Source organism: Pituophis catenifer, unplaced genomic scaffold (genome assembly GCF_029215685.1).
Source record: "Pituophis catenifer annectens isolate HBS135680 unplaced genomic scaffold, rPitCat1.0.hap2 SCAF_2, whole genome shotgun sequence".
In the NCBI taxonomy this organism is placed as follows: domain Eukaryota; kingdom Metazoa; phylum Chordata; class Lepidosauria; order Squamata; family Colubridae; genus Pituophis; species Pituophis catenifer.
Window position 1 is genome coordinate 28352684 of NW_027256882.1, and position 12365 is coordinate 28365048.

The following is a 12365-nucleotide window of genomic DNA, read 5'->3' on the forward strand; positions in this document are numbered from 1 at the left end:
TTTTCTCTCTTTTGTCTATTAGCTGCTGGAAAAGCAGAATTGTGTGGTTTTCTGAAGGAAATGGAATATATTTTGATTTCTGGCTCAATTTTATTTCCTTTTCAATGTTGCTTGTTATTCTCAGTTGTCCAGAGTGCTCTTATTGCCATCCTCTTTGTCTGTAAGTTTTAAAGAAAAGTGTAACTTTAATTGTGTATAAAATGGTTGCAGAAGATGTGAAAAAAGTATACATTACAACAAAAAAGCAAACATTCCACAATGCTACAATAATCTCTTACATTAATCATGATTCATTTGACACATGGAAGAGTACCAAGATATCTATTCAACCATGAAATTATGTTGTTGACTTGGGTCAATCATAGATTCTTGGCACTGCAAAGTGTTATCCTCAAATATATCTGGATGTACTGAGGATAGATAATATTTATTTATTTATTGGTTCGATTTATATGCCTCCCTTCTCCGGAGACTCAGAGCAGCTTACAATGCATTAAGCAATAGCCTTCATACTTTTGTATATACCTGCTTAGTAGGGCTTTCTGGCCCCCCCAAGCGGTGTTCTTTTTTATACAAAGTCAGCTTATTGCCCCCACAATCCGGGTCCTCGTTTTACCTACCTCGAAAGGATGGAAGGCTGAGTCAACCTTGAGCCTGGTGAGATTTGAACTTGCAGTAATTGCAAGCAGCTGGTGTTACTTAATAGTGCTTTAGTCTGCTGCGCCACCAAGGCTCATTAATTAATATAATTGCAGATATATGCATTTAGAAAAAATACAGGTACAAACACCTACAAATGATATATGTGGAAGCTCCATGAGTTTTCAGCCTGACAAAATGTCCCAAATTAGTTAATGTCAAACCTTCTGAGCTAAATTTAGAGATGTGGGGCTTGAACTGAGGAAATGATGCCAAAAGCCTCTGCAAGATTTGAAGCACCAGTTTTGCTCATGAAAGTCCTCAGCTGCAAATAAGAGAAGAAAATGCTGTCTACAACCACTTAGACCCCAAAAAATTGTCGTGTATGTACCCTAATGTTCAGCCAAAATGTTGGAGATGTGACTGTTTAGATGCTACATATTATCATGTTTGGTGGACTTGTAGGAAAGTTAACGCTTTTTGGATAAAAATTTGGTGGGTCATGCAGAATGTGTTAAAGAAAAAAATTCAATTTTCTCCACAACTGTTTTTATTGGGTATAGTTAAGGGTTTTACATTGGGTGAAACAAAGTTGATATTGTATATGATAACAGCAGCAAGATTATTGATAGGTAAATACTGGAAAAATGAAGCTTTGCCCACTATCGAGGAATGGACTATGAAGATGGCCAGTTTTGCAGAGATGGCGAAGATCTCAGCATATCTAAAAGACTGTTCACAAGAGACTTATGAATGGGAATGGAAAAAGTGGATAGATTATGTTCAGAACAAATACCAAACTAGGAAGTATCAAATAGCTTTCATTTGAAAATGATATATTAAGATAGAAATATGTTAATGTAATGAAGATAAAAAAGAAAATTATAAGGGGGAGGGAGGGGTTCAAGTTTTATATAAGTTTTATACAAAGGTTTTTTTTTTTTTTAACTTGATATGAGTATACTGTGTGGAAGTCCGGGGGGAGGGGAGGGTTAGGGAGGGTTAGGGAGGTTGGGAAGGTTGGGGTGGGTTGAGGGGGGGGGAAAGGGGTGAAAATGTAATTGTAAAACTTTTGCAATAAAAAAAAAATAATATAATTGCAGATATATGCATATAGAAAGAAATACAGATACAAACACCAACAAATGATATATGTGGAAGCTCCATGAGTTTTCAGCCTGACAAAATGTCCCAAAATGGTTAATGTCAAACCTTCTGAGCTAAATTTAGAGATGTGGGGCTTGAACTGAGGAAATGATGCCAAAAGCCTCTGCAAGATTTGAAGCACCAGTTTTGCTCATGAAAGTCCTCAGTTGCAAATAAGAGAAGAAAATGCTGTCTACAACCCCTTCTGGTGACATCCCAATTCAAGCAATCCTGACTTACTGAGTGCAGTTGGGACTGGCTTCTGTGTCACTAAGCAGCCGGTCATGAAGCATGATGTCACATGACAGTGCCAACTTGCATCTGTTCCACAAACTGCGACTTGCAATTTCCTGCTGGCATCCCTACTAATTTTGCTTCAGAATCTAGCTGAGAAGGTCACAAATGGGGATCCTGAGTGTGGGATGCTGCAGCCATCATAAATGTACAACGGTTGGCAGAACCCAAGTTGGTGTCTCTCCTTTTCCTGCACCTTCAAAACCACAGGAACGTTTTTTCGGAAAAACGGGCCAGAAAAAAAGTCTCAAAAATGGGACACAAAAGCCTCAAAAACTGACCAAAAAAGCGTCAAAACAGCCCCCCCAAAGCCTCAAAAGCGGGCAAAAAAGCCTCGACAATGGCCCCCAAAAACCTCAAAAATGGACCAAAAAAAGCCTCAAAAACGAGCTGAAAAAAGCACCCAAAATAGCTGAAAATAGCCCCAGAAACAGGCCGAAAAAAGATTGGAAAAGGCCCGAAAAAAGGTAGGCCAAAAACTTTTTTTGGTTGTTTTCCTCTTCTAATTTCAGTTGTGTCTTTTAGTCAGGTGCGTCTTGTAGTCCAAAAAATACAGTCAGTAGAGTTGAACCTGGTTAATAGTTTAGTTTAGTTTAGTTTAGTTTATTTGATTTGTATACCGCCCTACTCCCGAAGGACTCAGGGCGGTGAACAGCCAAACAATAAAATACATAGATACAAAAAATTTAAAAACCAAATAAAATCGAATTAAATCATTTTGGCCCAGACAGATTAAAACACCCCAATAATTTAAAAACAAATTAAAATTTACATATTAAAAAGAGGGAAAAGATTAGGCCAAGCCCGCCTGCTGGAATAAAAAGGTCTTCACAGCGTGGCGGAAGGTGCACAGATCGGGGATCCTCCGTATCTCCGGGGTGAGCTCATTCCAGACGGTAGGTGCCCCCACAGAGAAGGCTCTCCCCCTAGGGGCCGCCAGTCGACACTGTTTGGCTGACGGCACCCGGAGGAGTCCCTCTCTATGAGAGCGTACTGGCCGGTGGGAGGCTATTGGTGGTAGTAGGCGGTCCCGTAGATAACCAGGTCCTAAGCCATGGAGCGCTTTAAAGGTGGTAACCAAAACCTTGAAGCGCACCCGGAAGACCACCGGGAGCCAGTAAAGCTCGCGCAGGAGAGGTGTTACATGGGAGCGCCATGTCGCTCCCATTACCACCCGCGCGGCCGCAATCTGCGCCAGTTGGAGCCTCCGGGTGCTCCTCAAGGGGAGCCCCATGTAGAGAGCATTGCAATAGTCCAGGCGGGAGGTGACGAGGGCATGAGTGACCATGCGTAAGTAGTCCCGATCCAGAAAGGTACGCAACTGGCGAATCAGGCGAACCTGATGAAAAATCCTCCCAGTCACGGCTGTCAAATGCTCTTCTAAAGACAGCTGTGAGTCCAGGAGGATGCCCAAGTTGCGAGCCCTCTCCGTGGGGGCCAATGATTCGCCCCCAATAGTCAGTGATGGCACCAATTGACTATATCGGGACATCGGAAACCACAGCCACTTGGTCTTGGATGGGTTGAGCGTGAGCCTGTTCCTCCCCATCCAGACCCGTATGGCCTCCAGGCACCGGGACATCACTTCAAGGGCATCGTTGGGGTGATCCGACGTAATACCCGGATGCGGCACCAATAGGAAATATCGTGCTTTTGGCAAGACCTGGAAGTTAAAAAACATAAACCCTAGAAAAAAACTAGTGGCAGAATCAGTGCAATTTGGTTGCCAAGAGAATAGCAAGCCCGTAACAGAATAGGTTATGAGTTGGAAAAGACCTTGGAAGTCTTCTAGTCCAATCTCCTTCTCAGGCAGGATACCCTATAGCATTCCAGAAAAATGGCTGGCCAATTTTGTCTTAAAGCACGGGTGTCAAACTTGCCATGTCGTGTTGCCGTCATGTGATATTTTGTGACATTCTACCCGTTTGTGGGTAGAATGGGTGGGTGTGGCCTGCATGTGACGCATCCAGCCCATGGGCCTCCAGTTTGACACCCCTGTCTTAAAAGGTTCCTAATGAATCTAGATGACAACTTGTCATCCAAAAGGTAGAAAAGGGAACTAAGGATCTCCTATAGCAGTGATGGCTAACCTTTTTGCCATCACGTGCCAGGAGAGGGGAGGATGGGGGTGGGTCGCACGCGCACAGAACCTTTCTAGGAGTATCTAGGAGCCTTTCTAGGAGTCTCTGGAGGCTGGGGACAGGAAAAAACATCACTTCCTGTCCCACCGGGAGTCGGAAAATGGGCCCTTTCAGCCTCCGTAGGGCCTCCAAGGGAGTGGAAAAGGCTGTTTTCGCCCTTCCCAGATACACAGAGAGGATCTGGAGCCAGGTAAGAAAGAAAAATGGGCCTTCCCCACCCCGTCCCCAGGCCCTCCAGAGGCAGGAAACAGCCTGTTTCCCTACTTCTGGTGGGCCCAGAAGGCCTGAAAATCAGCTGGCCGGTGCGCGCATGTGCCCCAGAGCTGAGCTGGCGTGCCCACTAATATGGCTCCGCGTGCCACCTGTGGCACCCGTGCCATAGGTTCGCCATCACGGTCCTATAGTGATCTAAATTTTTACTAGCAGAGAGGAAATTATAGGGGGGGTTGCAGGTAAATTGGGGGAAGAGTGACCATGTCATACTGGAATTCAATATAATGCAGACACAAGCAATAGAGCAAAATCAAACTAAGGTCTTAGACTTTAAAGCAGCTGATTTCAACAAACCAAGAGACATCTTGGGAAGGATTCCATGGATGAAAATCTTATACAAGAGCCTTGGTGGCGCAGCAGACTAAAGTGCTGTTTACTAGCACCAGCTGCCTGCAATTACTGCAAATTAAAATCTCACCAGGCTCAAGGTTGACTCAGCCTTCCATCCTTTCAAGGTAGATAAAATGAGGGCCTGGATTGTGGGGGCAATAAGCTAACTTTGTATAAAAAAGAACACCGCTGGGGGGGGGGCAAAAGCCCTACTAAGCAGGTATATACAAAAGCATGAAGGCTATTGCTTAAGGCATTGTAAGCCGCCCTGAGTCTCCAGAGAAGGGCGGCATATAAATCGAACCAACCAATCAATCAATCAATCAAAGGGAAAACAACTCAAAAAGCCTGAGAAACTCTGGCTGCCTAAACAGAGGGATAGAATCGAGATCACATGAAGTATTAGTACCAATTTATAATGCTTTGATTAAGATCACACTTGGATTACTGCAACCACTTTTCATCACCACAATATAAAACAGGCGTGGAGACTCTATAAAGAGCGCAGAGAAGAGCAGAAGGGATAATTAGTGGGTTGCAGTAATTGGGAATGAATCGTCTAGTGAAAGGAAGGACTAGGGGTGACATGATAGCAGTGTTCCAATACTTGAAGGGTCAACTTCTTTTCCAAAGCACCAGAAGGACAAGACAAGAAGCAATGCATGGAAACTAATCAAGGAGAGAAAAACACCTGGAATTAAGGAAAAATCCCATCAGTGAGAACAATTAGCCAGTGGAACGGAATGGCTGCAATTTTCTGCTGCCTGGAAGATTGAAAAAGTCTCTTTTGAGTGAAGGTTGATTCTTCGGGAATGGCTTCCCTCCAGAGGTTGTGGGGGCTCCATTGCTGGTGGCTTTTAAACCGACGGGACAGCCATTTGTCTGAGATGTCATTAAGACCTCCAAGGTTTCTTCCAGCTCTCTTCCAAACCTCCAGTGACGGAGCTCCCTCTGGAGGGAAACCAGCCCCAAAGACTCAACCTGCATTCGAAGGAGACTTTTTCAAGCTTCCCACCAGCAGAAATTGCAGCCCCCAGTTTCCCAGCCTGCAGCACCAGTGGGCTTCCATTTGGGGAGGGAAGGAACCTGCAGCAGCAGCAGCTGAGAGGCTTCAGCCCAGTTGCTTCTCCGCTTCCAGCCCAAGTTGCTCCCGGACTCTCCTCCCACCTGCTGCCCTCCACTCACCTGCCAGCTGCTGCTTCCACCATGGAAACAGCACAAAAGCCGCTCTGCACACCAACTTCCTCCCATCAGCCATCCGGAAGAGGAAGTTCCTCTGCGCGTCTCCTCTCCTCCCAGCCTTTCTAGCAATGCAGTACTTGATGGTTTTAACTCCTTAAACACAACCACAGACGCCGCATGCTGTATCGTCCGCTTTCTAGCCACTGGTGTTGCCTGTTTGAGCGCCATCTCCAGGCAGGCAGAAAAACGCGCTTGTCCCCTCTCTTATCTAAGGCGGTTGCAGGATGTTTTCACTGATTAAATGCTACCGTCATTTTTGACTTCTGGCAACTGACCCAAACAAAAGAGTGAAATGTGATACCTCTAAGCTTACGAAGATTAGCTACGTGCTGAGCCCTGAAAGTTCATGACATTTTTTTTAATTTATTTTATTTGTCAAGCATATATAAGAAAACCTATAAAAGCATAAACATAATTGGAATACATGAAAAGAATAAGAGTAAAAAGGGACATTAGGACAGGGAAGATGGTGCGCTTATGCCTTACAGACCTCTTAGGAATGGGGTGAGGTCAACAGTAGACAGTCTAAGGTTAAAGTTTTGGGGGTTTGGGGAAGAAACCAGAGATTCAGGTAGTGCATTCCAGGCATTGACCACTCTGTTGCTGAAGTCATATTTTCGGCAATTGAATTTGGAGCAGTTTACCTTGAGTTTGTATCTCTTATTTGCTCAGGTATTGTTGTGGTTGAAGCTGAAGTAGTCATTGACAGAATCTTTTTCTTTTTTTGGACAGAATTTGCTATCTTAGGGGCTGACTCTCGATAGAGATCAACGCCTCTCTACATCCCAAAAGTTTAAAACTGATTTTCTGTGGCTCCCAAGATTTTAGGACCTGCCAGGCCCATCAAGTCAAGATACTCCAAGGGAGTGCTATTTTTAAGGTTTATAAACTGTAGTGGAACATGGAGGATGACTAAGTACAGCATTTTATGATTCAGTGGGCAAAGAACTTTGCATGTAAATCATGCTTGAACAATGGGAGAATATGTGGCTGAAAGATCTAAAATTCACATTAAACTATAAAAGAAAAGTTTGATAAGATGATGTAATGTGTGTATCTATCCCTGGACAAATTGTCCAGAATGTATAAAGGCACCTCAAATGAATGTTGGAAATGTAAAGAGCTTTTTATGATTTGTAGAAAGTCAGCACCACTCCCCAGAAGAATGAAATATTTTGGGAAATATTAAAAAGGCAGAATATTATATTTCCCTAAATGAGAAATGGAGAAACGTGTTTTTTTAGAGGTAGGAAGGCAGACTCAGTCTTTCTTAATAGCCCCCAGCATGCATTTTGTGCCCATTAAGAAAGATTGGGCCAGCCTATCTATAAAAGCAGTGGTGGCGCAGTGGTTAGAGTGCAGTACTGCAGGCTTCTTCTGCTGACTGCCAGCTGCCTGCAATTTGGCAGATCGAATCTCACCAGACTCATCCTTCTGAGGTGGGTAAAATGAGCCAGATTGTTGAGGACAATATGCTGGCTCTGTAAAACCACTTAGAGAGGGCTGTTAAAGCACGGTGAAGCGGTATATAAGTCTAAGTACTACTGCTATTGCTAAAACAAAAGACCTTCAGCTCCAGGATGATGGGATTAAGACCATTTAGGACAGTGATGGCTAACCTTTTTACCGTTGCGTGCCAAAAGTGGGGGGAGCGCAGGGAGGTCATGTTCACGTGCACCCACACCCATAATTCAATGTCCCCCCGGGCCCCGCGCATGCGCGCACAATCCCCCTGCGCTCTCCCCCCCGCTTATGGCATGTGACGCAGAAAGGTTACCGGTGGGTCCATGAGGCCTGTTTTTCTCCCTCCCCAGGCTTCAGAGGCCCATTTCCCGACTTCCAGTGGGCCCAGAAGGACTGAAAATCAGTTGGCGCTGAGCTAGGGCAATTCTCGCGTGCCCACAGATATGGCTCCGTGTGCCACCTGTCAGCATTCTGATGCTGCCATATAAAGACGAGACTTGACTTTTCACCTACTTATTTCTTTGTAGATAATATCCCCTAGGAGATGGGATGGTGGGGGGAACATTCCTATGGGATGAAGTCAGAAGCTGAGGAGACTGACTTGGAAGATGGCCAATGAGAAGATGAGAATTGGGGAACGAAAAGGGAAGAGTTTGGGGGTCAGAAGGTTAGTATCGGCTCCGACTAAGTCGGGGCCAGATCTGTCGTACTCAATAAATGGAATACTTCAGCAAAGATTAATTGTTTGGGAGTGCAATTTATTTGAGATGACATCGAAACCTGACAGCACCTGTGGCACGTGTGCCATAGGTTCACCATCATGGCTTTAGGACATAATAAAGCATTTAGCAGAAGACACATATTTTTATATAGCCCTGAGAGAGATTCAGAGGCTTTGGGATCATTGGAAGGGTTTCCAATGTCTAACCATAATAAAACGAGACATGATAAAGATGTGCACCAACATGTGACACCAGGGAAAAAGGAAAACAATCAGTTAATATTAAGTATATTGAGCATTTTACTATTTTAAATTTTAGAAATTTGGCACCTATTTGAATTTGATAGGGTGAGTGACAGTGCTGGGCTAGGAACAGGGAGATAGTTTGTGTACTCTACTCATATACATTGACAGATGATGCTGTTAATATGGCTCTGCACTACATCCTACAACATCTTAAATCTCCAAAGGCCTATGCAAGAGTCCCCTTTATAAGCTTTAGTTCAGCATTCAATACCATCATTCCAGACATACTTCTAACTAAACTAAACCAGGTAGCGGTACCTGAACACCCTTGTAAGTGGATCATAAGCTTCCTAACAGACAGGAAGCAGCAGGTGAAGCTAAGCAGAATCACATCAGATACCTGTACAATTAGCACAGGGCCCCCACAAGGATTTGTGCTCTCCCCATTTCTCTTCTCTCTATATACCAATGACTACATCTCAAATGATCCATCTCTTAAACTACTGAAGTTTGCAGATGATACAACAATGATTGGTCTCATTCGAGACAATGATGAATCTGCATAAAGACGGGAGGTTGAACAACTAGCCTCGTGGTGTGACTGGAACAACCTGGAACTGAACACACTCAAAACAGTAGAAATGGTGGTAGACTTTAGGAGAAATCCTCCCATACTTCCACCCCTCACAATACTAGACAACACAGTATCAACAGTAGAGACCTTCAAATTTCTACGTTCTATCATATCTCAAGACCTAAAATGGACACCTATCATCAAAAAAGCACAACAAAGAATGTTCTTTCTGCACCAACCCAGGAAGCTCAAACAGCCCAAGGAACTGCTGATACAGTTCTAAAAATAATGCTACAAATAATGTTCCCCTTTAATTGAAAGAATTTTTGAAAGAAATTAAGGAGTCCTGGGAGAGAAGTGAAAGAACAGGAAAGATCTCCCAGGTGTTGGGAAGAGAGCTTTGCATTACATTGTCCCAATGTTTACAGAAATGCTGACACTTTCCTTTCCCCCCCTCAAAATCTATTCACGAGTCTTATGCAATGCTGTTTTAGAAATGAAACATCTACTGTACAATTTTTTTCCTCACATTTCCCTACCAAGGGGGGAAACACAAAAGTATCAATCCCTTGGTTCTGCTCACACCTCCCAGCCATCAAAGACTAACAAGGAGGAACCTCCAAGCTCACAACAGGAGTTGCGAATGAACCTGGAGATCCTGTAGTCAAAAACACAATCCTTTTTCTCAACTCATTATTCGTACAACTCTTCTCCATGAAGGTCACATGCAAGGCAGAGTAGCCTTTGCATCTGAAATTTTACACTGCTTTTGTCACTGCCCCAAACTCCCCCAATATATTTGTTATTCATCTGGTTTCTTCCACTTGTGTGTCTCATTCACCACCTGAGCAGACATGCTTGGTGCAATGAATTGTTAGGAAAAGATAAACTATTTCTCTTTCCTCTTGTTTTCTCCTTCCATGGGGACCCACAATCTCTAACTACAGCCTGAGTGCTCTTTTCCCGAAGAGATGCTGCCTGGGAAATTCTGGGGTGGAAAATCTCGAGGATACCCAGGGAGAAAAAGGCTGGTTCTCTGCATGTGGCATTTCTATCATTTATTATGATAAAAATGCAGAAAACACTCCTAAAATGATTTTTGCAGAATTGCACAATTTCTGCAGAAATAAATACCCAGCAACTTCTGCTGCTGATGGCCAGCCAGTTAGCCATTATCGAACTAACATGTTCCAATTTTTTCTTTCCTCCTTCCCATCTAAGACTATGACATGCTTGATGACAAAAACAATCAAGCAAATTCTTTCTGGTCAAATTGAAGAGTCAATTTCTCAGCTGGACTTAAAATTCAAGCCTTTACACTCATCACTTTAGGTCAGAGGTTCCCAAACTTTTTCAGTCCACCGCCCCCTTAGTACTACAAACTCATCCTCAGTGCCCCCCACCCAGGGGTGGGTTCTACTTACCTTTACTACCGGTTTGCAGTGGGGCCTCGAATGCTCACTTCGCTCACGCATGCACGCACTCTTCTGCACATGCACAGAAGCGTTTTGGTGATGTCGGGGTCGGTGGGTGGGGCCTCCTGCCGGTTTTACTACCGATTCTATAGAACTGGGGCAACCCACCACTGCCCCCACCCCCAACCCCTATAAATAGCATTGTTCAGAATAGCGGTTTGCATGACCCACTAAGGAAGACAGTAACAGTAAAATAGTGGGGCAAAAAAGTATTTAGTCAGCCACCAATTGTGCAAGTTCTCCCACTTAATAAGATGAGAGAGGCCTGTAATTGACATCATAGGTAGACCTCAACTATGAGAGACAAAATGAGAAAACAAATCCAGACAATCACATTGTCTGATTTGGAAAGAATTTATTTGCAAATTATGGTGGAAAATAAGTATTTGGTCAATATCAAACGTTCATCTCAATACTTTGTTATATATCCTTTGTAGGCAATGACAGAGGTCAAACGTTTTCTGTAAGTCTTCACAAGGTTGGCACACACTGTTGCTGGTATGTTGGCCCATTCCTTCATGCAGATCTCCTCTAGAGCAGTGATGTTTTGGGGCTGTCGCTTGGCAACACGGACTTTCAACTCCCTCCAAAGGTTTTCTATGGGGTTGAGATCTGGAGACTGGCTAGGCCACTCCAGGACCTTGAAATGCTTCTTACGAAGCCACTCCTTCATTGCCCGGGCGGTGTGTTTTGGATCATTGTCATGCTGAAAGACTCAGCCACGTTTCATCTTCAATGCCCTTGCTGATGGAAGGAGGTTTGCACTCAAAATCTCACGATACATGGCCCCATTCATTCTTTCCTGTGCACGGATCAGTCGTTCTGGTCCCTTTGCAGAGAAACAGCCCCAAAGCATGATATTGCCACCCCCATGCTTCACAGTAGGTATGGTGTTCTTTGGATGCAACTCAGCATTCTCTTTCCTCCAAACATGATGAGTTGTGTTCCTATCAAACAGTTCTACTTTGGTTTCATCTGACCATATGACATTCTCCCACTCCTCTTCTGGATCATCCAAATGCTCTCTAGCAAACTTCAGATGGGCCCAGGCATGTACTGTCTTAAGCAGGGGGACACGTCTAGCACTGCAGGATCTGAGTCCCTGGCGGTGTAGTGTGTTACTGATGGTAGCCTTTGTTACGTTGATCCCAGCTCTCTGCAGGTCATTCACTAGGTCTCCCCATGTGGTTCTGGGATGTTTGCTCACCGTTCTTGTGATCATTTTGACCCCACGGGGTGAGATCTTGCGTGGAGCCCCAGATCGAGGGAGATTATCAGTGGTCTTGTATGTCTTCCATTTTCTAATTATTGCTCCCACAGTTGATTTCTTCACACCAACCTGCTTGCCTATTGCAGATTCAGTCTTCCCAGCCTGGTGCAGGTCTACAATTTTGTTTCTGGTGCCCTTCGACAGCTCTTTGGTCTTCACCATAGTGGAGTTTGAAGTGTGACTGTTTGAGGTTGTGGACAGATTTCTTTTATAATGATAACAAGTTCAAACAGGTGCCATTAATACAGGTATTGAGTGGAGGACAGAGGAGCCTCTTAAACAAAAAGTTACAGGTCTGTGAGAGCCAGAAATCTTGCTTGTTTGTAGGTGACCAAATACTTATTTTCCACCATAATTTGCAAATAAATTATTTCCAAATCAGACAATGTGATTGTCTGGATTTGTTTTCTCATTTTGTCTCTCATAGTTGAGGTCTGATGATGTAAAAATAGCTCATAACTCACCTTTCTAGACAGCTATTATCATGTCTAAAAGCAAGATACTCTTCTCCATCTTTTGTCTGGAGTACCATTTAATCCAGAGACTTTTA

The 12365-nt window shown here is 43.9% G+C and overlaps 1 pseudogene; it reads left to right on the forward strand.

The window, feature by feature from the left end:
- LOC139310043 (zinc finger protein 850-like) overlaps nucleotides 1-12365 on the forward strand; it is a 218579-nt pseudogene that overhangs the window by 107590 nt on the left and 98624 nt on the right.